Source organism: Oryctolagus cuniculus, chromosome 7, assembly GCF_964237555.1.
Source record: "Oryctolagus cuniculus chromosome 7, mOryCun1.1, whole genome shotgun sequence".
Classification (NCBI taxonomy): Eukaryota; Metazoa; Chordata; class Mammalia; order Lagomorpha; family Leporidae; genus Oryctolagus; species Oryctolagus cuniculus.
The window spans coordinates 101,027,476-101,033,475 of NC_091438.1; the positions used below are offsets into that span (position 1 = coordinate 101,027,476).

Here is a 6,000-nt window from a genome sequence, read left to right on the forward strand (position 1 = left end):
GAAAAACTGTTAGATGGATCATCTGCTTAGTTCTGCTCTCTTCCCTTCTCAAGCTACTGATCTCTGCTCTCAATTCTGCTTTCACAGAAATGATGCCTTTTAAACAGATGTCTTATTCATTTTCTGTTACTCTAATAATAACCAAAGCCACTCTTTGGGTCTTTTGTACTTAATAGACTGACAAGTCTTTAAGCATATATAATTTGTTGTAAAACCTTTGCTTATGATTCTATTAATCCATTTTCAAGATATTGTCCTAAGTTTTTAAAATGCAAAGAAAAAAATCCTCAATTGACCCAAATAGTATGAAAATTAAATGTGATTTTGAATTTACTATGCTTAGGTTTGGCAAGAACATATGAAGATATTCACAAGACTTAGTTTTCTAATTATTTGATTGTGATTAGTATTTGAATTAGTTTATATTTCCAAAAAACCATCAACTAAATGTTACTGTCCAACTCAAATTGAGAGTCCTATTCATATCAATAGATCTATTGAGTTCTCACTAAATGCCACAGACAATCAAGACTTGGCTGGAGGGGTAGGCACTCTGGCACAGTAGCCTAAGCCTCAGACTGCAGTGCCAGCATCCCATATTGGCACTAGTTCATGTCCTGGCTGTTCCTCTTCTAATCCAGCTCTCTGCTTATGGCCTGGAAAAGCAGTGGAAGATGGCCCAGATGCTTGGGCCCCTGGACCTGCATGGGAGGCCCTAAGGAAGTTTCAGGCTCCTGGCTTCAGATTGGCCCAGCTCTGGCCATTGTGGCCATTTGGGGAGTGAACCAGCAGATGGAAGACTTGTCTCTCTGTGTCTCCTTCTCTGTCTGTAACTCTGCCTCTCAAATAAATATATAAAATCTTAAAAAAATAAGCAAAAAGACTTGGCTAGAACATTCACTGTTTTCAAGATGTTTATTGTCCAGCAAGAAAGATAAGCCAAAATCCTTCACAACTTGATTAGAGTCAAGTGCGGGCCTCAAGGAAACTACAAATACTACACTCAAAGAAGAGATCAAACATTTAGGTAAGAACCTCACCAAAAGTGGCTTTTGAGGTCAGCTTTGAAAAAGGAAACAATTTTAGCAATTGAGGATGAATCGTGCTAGAAGTAGTATATACGCTTAACAAAAGCACAAAGGCTGAAATGTGTGAGCTGTATGCGTGAGCCGCTTTTGGAGAACAGAAAGTTGATAATTTGGTTGGACCACGTGTATGGTTTGCATGGGCAAATAATGAGAACTGAAACTTTGAGCTATATTGCACTAAGTATCTTTTTCAACCATCTGAATGTAATGATGTGATACGTTATTTTGTGATATATTAACTTAGATTTATACACAAAGATTTTGCCAGATACACAGTAAATAGACAATGTTAGATATATTTGAAATTCCTAGCTAATACTTCTTATGTAATTAATTCTATAACAATAAAAATATGGAAGCATTAAAAATTTTACATAATTACAAACTCTCCAGGGTTTAGAAATAAGGATTTAGATCTTAAAGCACATTAAATAAAGTTTAAAGTAACCTAACAGACTTTATTATACATAGAACACTTAGCTGCTCATTTATCTCTACAAGAAAAACTCCTTAAATCATCGTAAAGGAATAAATATTCTGTAAAATAAAAAAGATGATGTGAATAAGAGAAAATGCAATAGTAAGAAATGCAAATCATCTTTCAGAGGAAAAGAAGTATCTAAATGGTTAATAACTGAATATGATCTGAGTCTTCTATGGTTTGTTAAGTGACCAGTAGAGGTGAGCAGTTAAGGTGGAGTAAAGGAAGTCAAAATAAGGAAGCTCTGAATGAGCTTATCAGCACCATGAGACAGGAATTAGAGATTCCAGGTATTGTTAAAGGTGGGAGAGTATGGGTTATGGCGAGTAGTATGACACCAGATCAACTCCCTTAATGCAAACCAGAACAAGTCTTACCCAATACCTGCAGAATGTACTACTGAAGTTCACTAATCTGTCTGTTCTGGGCTTGATTGTATTCTCCCATCAGAAATTCATAATTGAAATCCTGATCCCCAGTACTTAATAATGTGACTGTATTTGGACATAGGTCATTAAAAATGGAACTATGAGGTCATAGGGTGGCCCCTGTTCCAATCTGTCCATATCCTTATTAGAAGAGGAGATTAGAACACAGAAAAGATCAGAGAAAAGGCCATGTGAGGACACAGTGAGAAGAGGATCATCTGTAAGCAAGGAGAGAGACCAGAGAAGAAACTAAACCTAACAGCATCCTGTTCTTGAACTTCTGGTTTCCAGAATTGTCATAAAATACATTTAATCCTCTTATTCTGTGGTATTTTGTATGGGTGCACTGGCATACTAACGTATCTGTCTATCATCTATCTAATTATATATCTAAACATCTGTCTATCTATCTACTACCTACCGTCTGGTTTATAGTAACTCTTAGGGAAGAATACGAAGCTGAGTAATCCAGAATAAGTAGTTTGCCAAAGAAGTGCGTTTGGGAGATGGCTTATTTTATTTAGAATAATCAAGGATAACCTTTGCTATAAAATGACATTTCAGGTAAGATCTGAAAGGAAAGGAAATATTTGGAGGAGCCTTTGGAGTCATGTAAATGTTAGGAGGAGAATTTTTTTTTTAGACAAAAGGACATATAAGCACAAAGATTCTCGGATATTAAGAGACTAATCAGCACTACTGTACAGTAAGGAAGGATGGTGGTAGAATGAAGGATGGCAGGAGATAACAAAACTGGATATCTTTTTACCCTTATGATAAATGTTTCATTTCTGCTTCAGTGGATTTAAATCATCGTAAACTGTGAGAAATACGAGTATTTATTTATTTCTGTAAGTACATTTAAGTCTCTCTCCCAACCTTTATTCTTCCATGCTGTATGCAATTTTATCTCATTTGTTATAGAAAGGCAATGCCATTGGCTCAGGTCTTTCATTATTGGGCAATGGTTGACCAGGGTGACGTGACTTTTAAGTGTCTCAGTCCTCCGAGCATCTCAGTGTCTGGAGTCTCAGCTGCTTTCATGCCAAGTGTGGAGTGTGTGAAACCTCAGTGAAGGGTTCTGTGCCTCCTTTCCACAGACCTTTTTGAGGTCTTGCCGCTTCTGATGTCACTATCACAGTCACTGAGCAAGTCACTAACAGTGGAGCCTATTAAGTCCATTCCATTAAGCTTGTTATTATAGAGTGGGCTGAAATTATGTTTTTGCAAAAATTAAAGAAAAAAAGAAAGGAAGGAAGGAGGAGGACTTGAGAGAGGGAAGGAGGGGAGAGAAGTATGGTTACATTCTTAGAATTGTACCTATGTGATATCTGAAATCTACTCTCTTTATGTTAATAAAAATGTTTTAAAAATAAATGACAGGAAAAAAAATCTCAACCTCCTTCCACTCACCCCACTCCAGGTTCTAAATTCTCTTCAAGGCATTCTCCTTCCTCTCCTCTCTTCTATAATCTCTTCAGAGAGCTCAGGCTTTCACAAAACATGGGACGAGCTGCTTCCTGCAAGCAGCTTTGAGTTTAGGTCCGCCACATGGCTCTGTTATGAAATGTAATGAGTCTGACTGTCTATTGGAAATGAGGAAAGAAACAACAAAGGAAAGAATAATTGAAAATATCCTTATGTTCCTAAATTTGTATATATGAAATACATGAAACATGTATAACTTCAATAAAATAGTAAAAAAGAAAAAAGTGAAAATATCTCAATAAAATCTTTGCCTAATAGCTAGAATTAGCTTTTGTGATTACAAACAACAACAATAAAATTTAACTAATGGAAACATCAAGTATACTAAAAATTTATAAGTGTTTATAAATTCTACTTCTGTGGTTTAAAAATCAATGATCTCCTCTTTCTCATCACTCCTTCCACTGGCTTTCTGGATAATAGATTGCGTAGCCTGTCTGGATGTTATAGTATTGTGCCTAGCTGATTTATTCACTCTCCGGCCCCTCCACTTTTCTCTTGAGAATTGGTAGCTATTGGAACTGACTAAATCAAACCAGTATTCTCTCTCTTTTGCAGATTTTAGGACTTTGGATAAGTACCTTTACAGAAAGTAGGAACACATGAGCCATACACAGGAATTTCAAACCACTGAAGAGTTAACAAGATGGAACACTATAAAAGAAAAGCTACTCTAATTTGAAAATGTATCCCCCAAGAAATCTGCTGTATCCTTCTTTCAGTAACCTTAAATCATTCTTCATGAAGACTTTATGAAGACATATTCTCTAGATGGTCCTTGATGCGAGAAAAGCTTTTATTTTAAGGCTAACAAGATGGATTTTTAAAATTGTCATAGACTGGTTTAGCAGTTGCATTCTTCATGGTTCCCATGCAGCTTATTCTTCTAATTCTGCTGCTGACAGCTTCCCCAGTGGATTAAAATCCATACTCAGAGCTCTCTTATCTTTAACCTTTCATCCCCATGACTACCTATTCTGTGGATTCCTCTCCTAATGCCTACTTCTAAGTCTGGGGACTGCTTAGACGGTACTTGCACAACAATAAAAGGAAAATGCGACTGTAGTCTTTCTCTGATCTTGAATGTCTAATTTTTACATACATATTAAAAATTGAAAAATAAAAAAGTGATCTATTTTATAATACAAATGTTATCCAGGCCCTCATTCAGCTTTTAGAAAGTTATAAACCTTTGATGATTCTATGCAGAGCAACTTATATTTAAAAAAAAAAAAGAAAAGGAAAAAGCAGCTTTTGTTATACAGTAGTATCTTATTTGAATGATACAAAAGAAAGCTGAAGTCACTTGGAACAGATAATTATTCAAGTAACTAAGGCTTACCCTTTGATAAGTCAATGTTTTTTTTTTTTTAAGATTTATATATTTATTTGAAAGGCAGAGTGACAGAGAAAGAAGAGATGGAAAGACAGAAAGATAAGATCTTCCATCTGATGATTTTCTTCCCAAATGGCCATTGCGGCCGAAGCTGGGTCAGGCAAAAGCCAGGAGCCTGTAACTTCATAACAGGGTCTCCAACGTGGGTGGCAGAAGCCCACCTTTAGCTGCTTTCCAAGCATATCAGGAGGGAGCCAGTGGGACTTGAACTGACACTCCAACATGATGTGGATGTTGTGGGTGGAGGCTTAACACCCTGCACCACAACACTGGACTCCAATAAGTCAAATACGTAACCATTTTGTTTGTTCAAAATTTTTCAGGGGGTATATGCTCTCTTAGCTAGAAATAGTGAAATTAACTTAATTTGCCTTTATTATCAGATACCCATTCACAACAATTTTCACAAGGAAATACAGTTTGGATAATTTTTACTCTTAATGTTCTTCTTATCATGCTTTTACCTCTAAAGTATTCTACCTGTAAGAAATATGTTTTCATGTTCTCATTTTTCTCATCCTGTAACATGCCTTTTTTATTTTTTTTTTTTTTTTTGGACAGGCAGAGTGGATAGTGAGAGAGAGAGACAGAGAGAAAGGTCTTCCTTTGCCGTTGGTTCACCCTCCAATGGCCGCCACGGCCGGCGTGCTGCGGCCGGCGCACCGCGCTGATCCGATGGCAGGAGCCAGGTGCTTATCCTGGTCTCCCATGGGGTGCAGGGCCCAAGCACTTGGGCCATCCTCCACTGCACTCCCTGGCCACAGCAGAGAGCTGGCCTGGAAGAGGGGCAACCAGGACAGAATCCGGTGCCCCGACTGGGACTAGAACCCCATGTGCAGGCACCGCAAGGCAGAGGATTAGCCTAGTGAGCGGTGGTGCTGGCCAATGTTTTTGGTTTTGATGACTTTCTGAGAGGTAGAGAAACCAGATACACAGTCTGTTAAGAACTCTGTAATAAATATCAGCTAGGGTCGATACATTTCTGTATTATTTTAGCAACTATTTAAGAAATGATCTTCCTTTCATCAGGCATGGACACTGTTTTGGAGAATTCAGTTGGTCAAAATCAGTTATGGCAGGGTTTCTAGTACCTACTATATTTATATAATCTAAATATGT

General features: G+C 37.4%; 1 long non-coding RNA gene across 1 annotated transcript in view; it reads left to right on the forward strand.

Moving 5' to 3' along the window:
* The window catches only part of LOC103350149 (uncharacterized), an 85,971-nt gene extending 81,104 nt beyond the window's left edge, over window positions 1-4,867 (forward strand). Inside the window, exon 4 of the long non-coding RNA XR_007924029.2 lies at window positions 4,044-4,867. This is a non-coding gene — a long non-coding RNA (uncharacterized lncRNA). The remainder of the gene's footprint in view (window positions 1-4,043) is intronic.
* Window positions 4,868-6,000: the final 1,133 nt, after the last annotated feature.